Source organism: Myxine glutinosa, chromosome 11, assembly GCF_964187855.1.
Source record: "Myxine glutinosa chromosome 11, kmMyxGlut1.1, whole genome shotgun sequence".
NCBI lineage: Eukaryota > Metazoa > Chordata > Myxini > Myxiniformes > Myxinidae > Myxine > Myxine glutinosa.
The window spans coordinates 30,946,999-30,962,293 of record NC_136271.1 but is presented as its reverse complement, the minus strand read 5'-3'; positions in this window follow the sequence as shown (position 1 = coordinate 30,962,293).

Sequence of the window (15,295 nt, the reverse complement as noted above, 5' to 3'; positions counted from 1 at the left end):
AAAATAAAATATAGTAATACCTCTCGATGCAATAGAAAATATACAAAAGTACACAGCAGAAGCACACAAACAACAACAACCACAGCCATGATGACAACAACAACAACAACTGTTATAAAAGATCCTTTTTTAGTGTGTTTCACTTCATTTTACATCCTCATTGAGACTAGTCAGGTTCACTATGTCAATAAATTATATTTCGTTCAAAATCATGGTAGATTAGCAAACCTATACATTTTTGGAAAGGTTATAGCATAAGGAAACTAAAAATCAATGTTTACATTTGGAGAGATACCTGTATGGCGGCCATTTTGGATTTTCAAAATGGCCACTGTAAAATACATATTTTGTTCTATTTCTGCCTCTAATTACCCTAAAAACTTTTTAAAATATACTAAACCTATATTTTCAGGGACAGGAATCCAATGAAAGTATCAAATTAGTGTTATGGGGAATGGTAAGACACGAATCAAAGGTTTTGAATTGCAAAATACTGTCTTTATATTCGCGATAAGTTGCATAATCAAATACATGTTATCATTTTGTACAGGCAGTTAATAACATCAAAATGTGTCACAATAATTCATATCACCAAACATACACAGGCAGTCAGCAAAATCATATATACACATGCAGTCAGTATAACTTCACATCTACACAGGCAGTCAATGACAAAATATACACAGGCAGTCAATGGCATCAAACATACACGATTACAGAATATGCCATTTAGAGTTCGTCATCACCGTCCTGTGTGTCGTATCCGACAATATAGTCCGCATCGTTTTCACAGTCCGTTCCACACAAGCAAAGGTCGGTCAGATTGATTGGCAAATCGAATTGGTCGAATGGTCGATCGAATCGAATTCGATGAATCGAATCGAATCGAATCGATCGAATTGGTCGAATGGTCGATCGAAGCGATTGGTCGAATGGTCGAATTGGTCGAATGGAATTGGTCGATTGGTCGAATTGGTCGAATTGGTCGAATCGAATTGGTCGGAATTGGCAAATGTAAACATTGATTTTCAGATTTTCCATGTAATAACGTTTCCAAAAATGTATAGGTTTGCTAATCTACCATGATTTTGAACGAAAAAACATGGTGAACCTGACTAGACTCATAAATAGACCTGCAATATATTGGTGAAATGTAACATACGCTGCCGTTTGATTAAAGCCATCATTGAAGCGACGGGTCATCACGGCAATGTTGTCTATAAAGAAATCCTGACTTAAAACGGTAAATGCAATTTTTTTTTTCTTCAAGAAAACATATCCGAACCTCACAAAAATACTTTGTCACGCAACTCGGCTTCTTTCTTGGCCGACTCATGTTCGCAGAGGGATCGGGTATTTACTGGTGTTACTAAATGCTGTTTGTTTGTTTTGTCTGCCCATTTGATTTTCCAGATGATCTTCATATCAAACATAAAGGAAAACTTTGCACTCTTCTCCAATGTGAGCCAAGAAAGAACGGATTACATTTTGGTTAAATTATACGGTTGAATGTTGAAGGTCTATCAGGTTGGAGTAGAAAGGAATGGGTGGAGGAGGGATTCAAGTGGAACTTCAGGAAAGATAGAGGGAGGGGGCAAAGCAGAAATTACAACAGATTGGGTGAACCAGAATTACTCAATAATACTGTTATATTTACGATGCTTTCAGAAGCTGAGGACACATCAGCTATTGTACTTGATGAGCTGTTAGTGGGTAAGTTGGAGCACTCTAGCAAAAGAGGGGCACTGTAAGTACAACAAATGGTGACCCCTTCAGACCCTTCATTTCAATATCCATGCAAACCAATCCCACCCACTTGAAAAGGAATCAAGGATACTTTGTCCTTGAGGTTCAACGAAGATGGGACACATTTACCTTCCAAGACACTCAGAATCTCCGTGGAAGGTAAAGGGTTCACATCTTCACATCAAAGTCACCCATACCAATTAGTTGTGAGTGGAGGGGATGGTTCCAGACGAATCTATGTCCGATGTTGTGGACTCTTTATAGGCTAACCACGAGTGACTCAAACGTTTTACCATATGTTGCTGTCCCACATGAGGGTTGGATATATTGTTGGATGTTTACTTCTTCTTCAAAGAGTATACAATAACAAATTCAATCCACACGTTTGAAGCACTGCTTGTCTGAACCCTGAGAAACAAACGACAGGTTGTCTGAAACAGCAGCAGAGGTAGAGACCATAAGAGTGGCGGACGGAGGATGGGCGTTAAGGGGGTTGATGTTGATGTTGTTGATGTATCAGTGTTGGAGCTAGTCTGTTCAGTTGAAACGGATGTGGTGAGGACAGGTACGTTTCCGGTTACCAAACGAATCATCGACCAAGCATCTTCATCTCAGTTGAGACATATAGACCATAGGATGATGTGCATTATCGTTCCATGTCATAGTCCCTTGCTTGGTATTACAATATGAGCGCATGTAAATTCGTTAAATATTATTTCTGAACATATTATGAATGTTGCTTGGTGTTTATAACGAGCGTTTCCGAGAAAATGAAATAAAATCACCGATAATTATTGTAAAAATTTCATTGACCAACATCTAGCTCGTCCAATTAAATCGCGCTGTAGATCGGTTCGTTGGCCGTTCATGCCGTCCGTGAACCAATCAGCGTTCGTTTCCTGGATATTGAGTATCCTCGGTCGCGCGCACAAAATCTTGTTGACAGCTAACATGGCACTGGCCATGGCGTCCCACGTCGTTCCGAAGTGGTGTTGTATGCATGCGATTTCTGAACCGAAAGGGGATCTAATTGCATTTAAGCAAAAAAGCTGGAAGAAGTTTCTTGAATGTGGATCACGCTGGCAAAGTATCGCGTGTTCAGAAGGTGAAAGTCTTTCCTGGAGCCGAGTATCAAGAACTGATGGAGAACAGGGAATACCGCAAACTGATAGACATATATGTGGAACACATCCAATTACAATCAGCACATCCAACCTATGCATTCTGGTCCTCATATATAGAGATGGTCCAGGAACTTTTGGTTTTTGTAAGAGGCACCAGAGAGGCAGATTGGAACCTCCATCTTTCGGCGACAAGAACAATCATACCATGGTTTTTCGCCTATGACCACACCAACTGCACTCGCTATCTATCTCCATACTGGTTAGAGATGATGAGGCTTCCAACAACACATCCAGACATTCATGCTGCCTTCCTTGATGGTCAATTTGCTGTGCAGAGGCAAGAAGATCACAGCTTTGCTTGTATTGCTGCTGACCAGACTATTGAGCAGACTTGCAATCGAGACACTAAGATGAAAGGGGGTATGATTGGACATACCACCAACGCAGCCTATTGCCACACTAGATGGCGTAGGGGAAGTTCACCAGTGTGCAGGTTGCACACCAACCAGACCAGCTTTCTCCCCAGGTGCAGCTCCAGCTTCCGCATTACTCCAGCTTTCACACCAGTGTTGACATTTGTTGAGTCTCCTCCAATGGCCCACAAGGTCTTATCAAAATCCCTCTTTCAGCCAGGCAAACAGGACCTTAGCAATCTGCTCCGCATTTGACTCCTCTTTAGTTGCTTTCTCTGGGGTAAAGTGGAACAGATAGTAGCTACCAGGCTCACTAACAACACTATAGTGTTCTTCCTTGATCTTTGCAGGAAAAGATTGGTCACTGCCCTCAGCTTCCATCATTACATTGGTCAGGTCAATCCGCCCATCAAAGAGGATGCAGGAGATCCCCCCTCCTCCCTGCACTTCTCATCAAACTCTTCCCCCAGCTCTGTCATCAACTTCTCCTGTGCTCTATTGACCTTGTTCTTATCAATCACTTTACTTGTATTGTCTTCTGTGATGATTCCTGCATCAATTAGATCTGCAGTTGCTATCGCTGCAGTTGGCCTCAGCCCTATGCCATACCTTACACTAGCAAGGGCAATGTTTGGAATCTCATCATAGTTTTTCTGGACCTTTGCTGAAGCTGCAGGCTCAGTGTCAGTTTCAGGGAAGAGCTCAACTTCAGTGACAAACTCATCTTCAGCACCACTTCTCTCCAATTCCAGATCCTCATCACCATCTGACAAAAATCTCTCGACATCCCTCCTGGCTGCCTTCTCTGCTGCTGCAGCATTTTCCTCCTTGCACCTTCTCCTTTTCTCTGCATTCTTTTTCTTTTCCTGCCTTTCCAATGTCCTCACTTGTCTCTTATGCTCTGGCAGATCAGGGCTCCCCATTTGGTGGGGTCCTTTACTTCCAACCTTCTCTTTCTGTCCCTTGATGTAGGCAAGATCTTTCACAGGAATCATTTTCTCTCTGCTGCAGGAACAGTTAATGTGGGCTTGGATCACACCGCCCTCACCGGCCTCACAGCCTCCCCCCTCACAACTGGTAATCTGACACTTGCAAGTCAAAATATCAAATAACTTGTCTAACTTGACAATTAACCTCTCTTTGGCATTGAGTTTGCCCTTCCCAAGAGAAAATTTCACTGCCTGATTCCGGACCTCCTTGAGCTTGGACATGATGGTCACCTTTTCATTGATAACAGGAGGCTTGAAAAGAGCATTAGCTTTGCTCCACTGACAAATCAGACCAGGGTAGATGTCAGACACGAGCTGGTCCACTGGGTAGTTCCTCCTGTCATCTTCACTTTGCTCCCTCAAGTCGATGCCATACCTCAGGATATCCCTCACAGTTGGCAGTTCAGACACCAACAGCTCCTGCCCAGTGCCAACAAGATTACTTAAATGATAACTTGATTTCATCCTTGTTCTGACTTGAGCCATTTTTAGTAGTCCACACTGAAATAAAAACAATAATACACAGGTAAGTATCCACTACAGACAGATATTAAGGTATTACACAGATATTACAGAAAACCGTCAAAATATTCACTTCACAGGTCACTATTTTCCTTCACATGTAACTCAGGCTAGCAATAGGTAAGTACACAAATCAATTAACAAATATAATATAAAACAAGGTAATTTACATCTAAAATTATTATCTATTTGTTCCTCAGGTTCCTAATCAAAAACGTTCTTACTGGCAATGCCATAAGAAGAGAAGAGAAGACAGATGGATAAGGATTGCCAACCTCCTCAACATCGAGCTTTCAGCAACAAGATGGCTACAACTGCCGTCCCAACAGGAAGTTACCAAAATAAAAGCCCTGACTTCAAAATAAAAAACGTCTCTTTTTTCCAGAAGAATAGCAAAATAATCAAAAATTTAATAATAATCAACTGCAAATTGATGTAGGTTAGGGTTATCAGAATTTTAAAAAACCTCAGATTTGTGTTCTACACACTAAAATACGTAATATGAACACCCCTCTCGATTGATTTACAAAAAAAAAAAAGTATGGCCCGCCCTACCACCCTATTGCCACAGGTGGATCTTGTCTCAGCACCTAAAAGCAGCCATTCAGGTGGAATGTGACATAATGGCAGGAAAGGGGCAACAGAAAACTAAACGCAAGGACCTTGATGCCTCCAGAATAAAGAAGAACAATGCGGATGTGCTTGCTGTCTGTGACACCGTGGGGTGTATGATTAACCCATTTGAAGAGACAGGACCTCAACTCCTCCATATCACTTCAGGTGTAATTGCACCTGCTGACGTAGAGGCAGATCTCAAGAACGCTGGCTTTATTGGTCAGTCTGCTGCTGAGAATTTTATGGTAAACAGGCTTCAAAAGGTTGTTGTTGATATACATTCACCCTTGAAACAACAGAAGCTAAAAACCTTCTCCAGCATGACAAAAGAGAGCAAATCAACTACAAAAAGTGGCAAGGAAATAATATTGAATCAGGATCGTAAGTTGTTTGCACGGCTGTTAATCATCTCAAGATACCGTGATTTGGATTTGCAGGAAATGCTTACCCACTGCCTGAACACACTTCCTCTACCTTTAGCCAATGACAATGGAGGACTCAAGAAAACAAACAAAGCTAGTCTGATGAAACATATTGAGTCTGCTACAGAGCCATGCCCTATTGTGGAATCATTGCCAAAAGGAAGCGTATGGATAGTGGATGGCAAGGCACTAATTCAAGAGCTAAATGCAAAGATGGTTTCTTGTATGACCTTTGGTGACTTGGCAGAGCACATCATGCATAAAGTTATCAGTCTGGCTACCAACTTGTATGCTGCAAGCGTTCACCTTTTAACTGACAACTACCCAGCAAAAAGCATAAAAAATGCAGAGAGAGGGAGGAGAGCAGCCGATGGGGTACAACGAGTGACGATATATGGCTCTGATCAGCAAGTCCCACGTCAGTGGAAAAAATTCCTGTCATGTGGTTCCAACAAGGAAGCTCTAGTGGATTTTCTGTTTGTGCAGTCGTCAAAATGTGAACCCGAAAAGTTAAAAGGGGTTAAACTCTACTATGCACATGGCCAGCTCTGTCACTCCTTTTACGGTAAGAATGGGAATCTGTGTGTAGAGGCCATTCCAGAACTTGCATCAAATCATGAAGAGGCTGACACTCGACAACTGCTGCACAGTGTCTACGCAGCACGCGACATTCAGGCATCGTCAACTTCGGAACCAACAGATGAGCTGCAACCAAATGTCATTATCAAGAGCCCTGACTGATGTTTTCACCGTTGCTGTCGGCCATGCAAGCAAAGTAGATGGGAACTTGTTCTACTTCACAGTGTTACGTGGTCCTCCCGGTAATTACCTGGTCTCGGTGACCCCCGGACTGTGGGAGGCACCCCGCCAGAAAGATATATGATTTATACGCTTTCGTAACGCATTCAAGATGAATTCCAGTCCATAAGAAACCCCACACCAAGGATTCCGAGTAATCAATAACATATTCCCCCAAGGAATCAACAATCAACAACCATCAACAATCCACAATCAACAATCAATCCCCGAGATGATTAAGATGGCCATCTTATATATGTGTGTCCCCTTTCCCCACTCCCGACCCCTTGGGTACTCACGACCCCTTTGGTCTCTGTCCCTCACAATGTCTCTGGGCCCCTCCTGAACAAGGTTATGGTCGGCTTCGCCGCACACGGGCGGTTGAACGAACCCCGGGCGGACGTGCTTCCACCGGGCACGTACCGTACCGGGAACCACGGCTGCAGCGCACACCTCCTGGCCAAGCAAAGCGGGCAAAGCAAGCGCCGCTGGCAACGCGCGCGAGGCCCCAAAGTGCGACCCGTACGCGTCCTTGTAGACGGTGCGGCGAACTGTGCCGGACGCTGGGTCTGTGCACGGCCCCACGGCAACTTGACGTGTCAAAAGGGTAGTTACACGTCCCGGTAACTCCTCTCGCCAGACGGGCTTGGGAACGCAGCTTTTCCACGCTGCTCAATATCGATCTCAACTCTCGTCGGAGCTGGGCGAGGAAGAAAAAGAATCGTCGCTTCTCCCGGACCTCGTGTCTTTTCTTCTTCCGTTTCCGGTCTCCTTTTTCCCAGAAGGGCTCCTGACCCTTTAATCACAACAACCCTTAATCGACTACACATTGATAAGCAAAGACCTGAATAGTAATTCACATACATTCACATAAATATGTAACACTCCCCCCCTTCCAGAAAGAAAGTTTGAACCCAGCAAAAACTTTCTTTGCCGGCTAACTTGGATAAACAAACCAGATAACTCACCCCCCCCCCCCCCCAACTCATCAGTTCCCCCCGGGCACAGTCATCACTTAAAAATAAAGCAACAAAATTTCACACAATCCCCTAGATTAATTCCCTCTGGACCAAGCGTCAACTACTTCTAGTTTCTCTTGAATGACGGTTAAGAGGTGGTGACCAAAGCCCCCAAATTTAAACCTCTCTATAGCACTTTTTCGGGAGGCCCAGCGGAGTATTCCCTACATGGACGCCTTAAGGAATGTGGAGTTCACGGTTAGTCCGGGGAGGAAAGTTCATTACATGGACGCCTTTAAGAACGGGGAGTTCACGGTTAGTCCGTGCAGGAAAGTTCACTACCTGGACGCCTTTAAGAACGTGGCGTTCACGGTTAGTCCGTGTAGGAGCCCCGGCTCGGCGGCTCCCCCGTATATATGGTGCTTCAACTTCTGCAGACTCCTAACAGTTACGGTGGGACCACTTGTCCCAGCCGTTACCTGACTGGCGGTCTCCTTCTCGGCCAGTGCTCTGACATTCATTTTTTCGGGAGGTGCCGTAACTCTGGGAGCCTCCATAGTAATATCGGCTGCTGCCAACCCCAAAACTACTGCCAAGTTGTCCTCTTCTGTAGACCTCTCGACGCCTACGAAATGCCTTCCCTACTGTTATGGTCCGACCCTCCAAATCCTTACCATTCCAATTCTTCTCTGCCTCCCTGGCGTCTCTTGTGCTTGCAAACGTGACAAAGCCGAACCCTCTTGACCGTTGCGTTTCCCTGTCTTTTACCACCCGCACTTCCACCAGCGGCCCATATCTGTTGAAGACAGAGGTCAGAACTTCTTCCTCTGTGTTGAAGTTCAGTCCCCCTACAAATAACTTGGAACTTTTGTCGCCATCCCGAGCTGGTGGGGTGTTATTTTCCCTGCTGTGCTCTTTACCAACCCTCGGGTTACCATAAATTTGCCCCCCGGCCAAATCATTCCCAATAATCACAGATACTCTCTCTACAGGAAGCGTGACTTGTAAACCGACGGTGACCGGTCCTGACATCAAATCGGATTCCAAATGGATGACATGAAGTGGGGCATTAACACAGCCACCGATCCCTTGTAACCGAACACTATCACCCGTTGCGGTACTCTTTGACAATGGCAAAATGCCTTCAAGCATTAAGGATTGATGGGCTCCTGTGTCCCTCAAAACCCTAACCGGTCTTGGGTTAGTCAAGTCTCCCTTGAGTGAGACCAACCCCTCATAAATAAATGGTTGGTAACTCTTCTGTGGGCGATTTCTTACGCTTGCCATCGCATTCGGAGTGGTAATAGTCGGACTCCGCTCTGGGTCTTCCCTTTTCATGCGGTAACAACTGGACATCAAGTGTCCAGGTTTCTTGCAAAAAGCGCAAGTAGGCCCGGAGGAAAAACTCGTGGTCTGCCTCGGGCCCCCCAAAATATAAGTTTGTCTTGGGCCCGCAGCCCTCTGATTTCGAACAGGTGGGGTATCCGCGTTGTCCCCATAATCCTCTCGAGGCCGCCGCCATGTATTGTCGTTCTCCGCACCTGCTGTTCCCCACCTCCCCTGCGGAGATCTAGGCGAGGAGTTAGGTTCGTGGACCCCTATCCGGTGTGTTAAGGCATAATCATCTGCCATGGTGGCTGCGTCCCACAACTTCGGTACTTTCTTTTCCTGCAGGTACACTTTGATGTCCTCGTGGACACACTGTTGAAATTCCTCCACCAGGATCAAGTCACGCAATGTTTCGAAGTCTTTCCCGACTCCTTTTGACTCACACCACCGACCAAACATGTTTTCTTTCACTCTGGCAAACTCCACATGGGTCTCACTCTCCCTCTTCCTGGCATTCCTGAATTTTTGCCGGTAAGCTTCCGGAACCAACTCATAGGCTTTGAGGATGTGCTTCTTCAATACCTCATAATCTGCACATTGGTCCATTGGTAGCGCCGAATAAATCTCTTGAGCTTTTCCCACAAGCACACTTTGCACTAGTATGGTCCAGGCCTCCTCCGGCCAGTTTAACTGTCGAGCCACTTTCTCAAAGTGCGGAAAACATTTAGCAACTTCCTTTTCACTGAAGGGTGGAACCAGCCTCACATGTCTGCCCACATCCCAGGTGTTCTGGCTAGGTGTCGACCCCGTCAGCAAGGGTGGTACCTCTCCCCGTTCTCTCCTTAACTCCAGCTCCTTGAATTTAATTTCTTGCTGAAGCACCATGTCACGTTCCTTCAATTCCCTTTCCGCTTTTCTCTCCTCTGCTTCGAGTTCCCTTGCAGCTCTCCTCTCCTCTGCTTCTGCTTTCCTTTCCTCTGTTTTCATCCTTTCTAACCTTTCCTGGAGTTCTCGTTCCACTCTCCTTTCTTCTTCTGCTCTTTCCTTTTCTGCTTTCCTTTCTTCTTCTGCTAACCTTTCCTGGAGTTCTCGTTCCACTCTCCTTTCCTCTGCTTGTTTCTCTTCTCTCCTCTCTTCTGCTTTCCTTTCTTCTTCTTTTAACCTTTCCTGGAGTTCTCGTTCCACTCTCCTTTCCTCTGCTTGTTTCTCTTCTCTCCTCTCTTCTGCTTTCCTTTCTTCTTCTTTTAACCTTTCCTGGAGTTCTCGTTCCACTCTCCTTTCCTCTGCTTGTTTCTCTTCTCTCCTCTCTTCTGCTTTCCTTTCTTCTTCTTTGATCCGTTCCTGGCTCCGTAATTGCAACTCCAGTTTCCGGAGCTCAACGTCTTCTGGTTCTTCGGGTAGCCACTGCCAGGCTAACTCGTCCCATGTTCCTAATCCCACCATAGACTGTATCACCGTGGTCTGCAACTCTGCCTTCCTCAAATTAGTTCGGACCTCCAAGTTAAAATGTTTGGCCAATTTCAAGAGGTCCGACTTTAGTAACGCTCGGAACTGTGCCTCACTCGGGGTTACCGCAAAGTTCTGTGCCACAAACGCCATGGTGCCTATCGTTAACACCTGTTAACCTTCACCCAAGACTTTACCCCACTTTCCCCAAAAATTTACCAATTAATACTTAATTAATACATTTTAATTAATAAAAATATTATTTTATACAATTTTAGATCCCGGACGTAGACCCAATTGCGAATCCGCAAATCGTAATTTGGACGAGCCCCCAATTCTGTTACGTGGTCCTCCCGGTAATTACCTGGTCTCGGTGACCCCCGGACCGTGGGATACACCCCGCCAGAAAGATATATGATTTATACGCTTTCGTAACGCAATCAAGATGAATTCCAGTCCATAAGAAACCCCACACCAAGGATTCCGAGTAATCAATAATATATTTCCCCAAGGAATCAACAATCAACAACCATCAACAATCCACAATCAACAATCAATCCCCGAGATGATTAAGATGGCCATCTTATATATATGTGTGTCCCCTTTCCCCACTCCCGACCCCTTGGGTACTCACGACCCCTTTGGTCTCTGTCCCTCACAATGTCTCTGGGCCCCTCCTGAACAAGGTTATGGTCGGCTTCGCCGCACACGGGCGGTTGAACGAACCCCGGGCGGACGTGCTTCCACCGGCACGTACCGTACCGGGAACCACGGCTGCAGCGCACACCTCCTGGCCAAGCAAAGCGGGCAAAGCAAGCGCCGCTGGTAACGCGCGCGCGCGAGGCCCCAAAGTGCGACCCGTACGCGTCCTTGTAGACGGTGCGGCGAACTGTGCCGGACGCTGGGTCTGTGCACGGCCCCACGGCAACTTGACGTGTCAAAAGGGTAGTTACACGTCCCGGTAACTCCTCTCGCCAGACGGGCTTGGGAACGCAGCTTTTCCACGCTGCTCAATATCGATCTCAACTCTCGTCGGAGCTGGGCGAGGAAGAAAAAGGATCGTCGCTTCTCCCGGACCTCGTGTCTTTTCTTCTTCCGTTTCCGGTCTCCTTTTTCCCAGAAGGGCTCCTGACCCTTTAATCACAACAACCCTTAATCGACTACACATTGATAAGCAAAGACCTGAATAGTAATTCACATACATTCACATAAATATGTAACAACAGGAAAGGGAGATTTGCAGCGCACAATTGATATACAGGCTGTGCGTCGACATCTTGGTAGTTCAGTATCACAGGCGTTGATAGGCCTTCATGTATTTACAGGGTGTGACTCTGTTAGTGCCTTCTATGGCAGAGGAAAACAGAAAGCTTACAAACTGATGCTGTCTGATGACAAATACCAGGATGCTTTCAAAGAACTAGGGTCATCTTTTACTATCGCAGATACACTTGTGAACACATTGGAAGAGTTCGTTTGCAGGTTGTATGGCCAGGATGTGGAGCGTGTTAACCTAGCAAGGTACAATATGTTTCGTATGGACAGCAAATTTGAGACATCAATGCCACCGAATCAGGACTCTCTCAGGCAACACATCTTGCGTGCCAATTACCAAGCAGCCATTCACAGAAGAGCTCTTGAACAGTTTCCAGAGATACCAGATCCCTCTCAACATGGCTGGAAAATGGAAGGTGATGATTTGGTTATCCATTGGGGAGATTTGCCTCCTGCTCCTGACAACTTACTTGCAGCAACACAGTGTGCATATAAAAGAGGCAAGTGTGAAACCAACAGATGTGGCTGTGTAGGAAAAGGTTTGTCATGTACAGACCTGTGTAAATGTGTGGGTTGTACCAACAAGCAGCAAAGAGAGACAGAAGACTTTGAAACAGAAGATGTTGATGACGACATAGGAGATGATTCTGATGAAGAATGAACATGTCAACAGAGGCACCATGATGATAAAGATGCGGAGATACTTCTTCAACGCAGCCTCTGTTTGTATTTGATGCCATTTGTTGTATGTGCACTTACCTGAACATTTTAACTTTTAAACTCATGTGAGTAGGTCTGTCAACTGTGCTGTTTTGGTATGCACAACTTTAAGATAAAAATTCAATTCCTGAAAGTGGAGGATGTCGACCATGTAAATATTTGTGAATCATCAAGCAAAGTGAATCACTTGTTGAACAAATTTCACTGACAACATTGTAAATTTACATCAAGTTCACGCTGTTTTACCTTAACTGTACCTTTTGAGTCCTGCATCATCTCAGTTTGATAGATGTCATTGCAAAATAACATTTTGAGACTCACTGTGCCTGCATAAGCTGTTTAAAAGTTTTTAATACAATTTTGGATGGAAAAATAGTCAAATTTCGAAGAAAAACATCAAGTGACCGTTATAATGAAAACGTGCAGATTTACGGCTTAGCAACATTCATAATTGGATTCAGCACCATTAAATCTACTTAATCTCTAAATTTCATGTAATTCCAAGATGGGGGTCACAGTTTTCAAAAAAACGGGTATATTCACCTTTTCATCCTATGGTCTAATAAGCATGATAATCACAAGAGACTAAATATGATAAATGACTCACCGCACACTCGGGACCTCGAATACTTAAATAAACTAGAACGGCACTTGGTAGAGAGCATACCTCCGCCAGGCTGAACAGTTTACGTTTTGTAACCCACTGATGAACTGCCTCAAAAAGCCTGGTGTTGGCTTAGCTGTTAAGGTGCTGGCTCGGGATGCTAGGATCCTGAGTTCGAATCCCGGTCGATCGCTGAATTAACACCAGGGGGGTTCACTCAGCCTGTCATCCTTCTGAGGTCGGCAAATTGAGTGCCAGCTTGCTGGGATGAATTATCCCGGTGTGGACCCTGATTTAGAATAGGTACACCGTATCCCTGCGAATCGTAAGAGGCGACTAAGGGTTGGCGTCAGGAAAGGCATCCGGCCATAAAAACATTACCTCAAAAAGGGAACTCATGATTGTCAGGGCCCGCAAGGCTAACCCCGCTCTAGCAGGGGAAAATGGCCTGAAAACGATCATTCATCCATCCATTCATTGATGGGCCGGATCTGAACCAAAATCAAATCTCCTCGTTCTTATCACCTACCCAACTCATCTGCCAAAACTTTTTGAAATATCATGCTATATATCGTTTTTGGTCCCATCTCAATGATGAAGAATCACTTGTGATTTATTTGTTTTAAATTGTCTTGTCCAGATCTGGACCTTCATCACAATCGAATAAATTCGTCCTTGTCACACCTGACCTGTCCACCAAGTTTCATCAGAAACCATTCACAATTTTTTGATATATCATGCTACGTATCGTTTTTAGCCCTATTAATCAATGGTGAAGAATCACAAAAAATTCTAGAAGCTGTATCCAGATCCGGATCTTCACCAAAATCTAATCATTTCGTCCTTATTACACACCCAACCTCTCCACCAAATTTTGTCTGAATCCATCCAACTTTTTGGAGATATCCTGTTCAGAGACAAACACAGACAAAAAGACAGACAGACAGACAGACAGGGGTAAAAATATAACCAGCCACCTTCTGTGTTGGAGGTAACCATAAAGAGTTCATAGAACACCTTACCCCCGGCAGTCTTGAGAAAAAGGACAGGGGAAGTCTTCTAAAATCTTGCTTTGCTTTTTTGAGCATGGTCTATATTTCCTATGAGCCGCGATTTTGTCTGAATCTCAATATTCCTCAATGCTGAGAGAGCGAGCAGTAAATTTGATTGGCCGAGATGGCGTAAAATGGCGTAATATTTTGTCCAAGTACTGCTAAACTGGAGGTTCTTGGAAGTGGCAAGGTGATTTGAATAGAATATATATATAATTATGTAATTCAGGTTTTATAATTCAGATATGTATCGTTCAATTGAAATGAAATAAAAGTTTTAATGACTAAAAAATCTAATACGTTTTTTCTGAAGTTTACCGCTGTTGATGCACTGTCTTTTACAATTTACACCACCTTATTTAACACGTTAAATGAATTAATTCATGCCTGTTTGTGTTCTTTGTGATGTCACTAAAAACAGGACGTTTCCTGTTTGGAATTATTTTTTATTTTGTTTGACTGCCGGACAGGCAGACAGACTAAAACGCCTATCGTACTCCTCTGTGCGCATGCGCACTCAGGATGACATTCCGTAGAATTTGCCAATTCAGAGCCAAAGTACTGCTAAACTGCAGGTTCGTGTTCCAATTCATGTTCTACATCGTTCAAAATATATAATTCAATTGAAGTTAAGTATTTCCTCTTTAAAAAAAGTATTCTACACTTAAATCCTATTATTAATTTGCAATTGGGCACTGGTTTTGACACCAATACAAATTTTTATCGTATACGGACCCTCCGCATTAAAAAGGTACATATATTGAACAGACAGTTTCAAATGGAGCACCTCGCCACCATTAGAGCATTTAAATTACATCAGCTGTGGAAATAAATGTGAATTGTTGCTCCCAGCTTGCCGGCTCGATGACGGAAGATGCCATTTACATTTTTTCTACCTCCATCCCGACTCCGTTTCGAATCCCGTGTGGGCACGGGAAAGTTGCTGGTATAAATGAAGTATAATTTTACACCATGGCGGTCCGTTAAAAACCTGATATGCGCACGAAGCTTGCGCGCGCGGTGGGGGTCTCAGTTTGGGTGGGCGCACTCTTCGACCCAGTCCGAAGGTGTGGTCTTGTTCGGAGTGGGCTCGGTCTGGTGAAGACTTGCTCTTGCTGCTCTCGTGAGGTTCCTATCTGGAACCACCTTTAGGAACCACCTTTGGAGGCCATTTTCCCCGCAGAGCAAGGTTTGGCATTTTGGCACCGTGGTCCCATTTTTGAAGCAATGTTTTATGGCCGGATGCCCATCCTGCCGCCAACCCCGTTAGTCGCCTGTTGC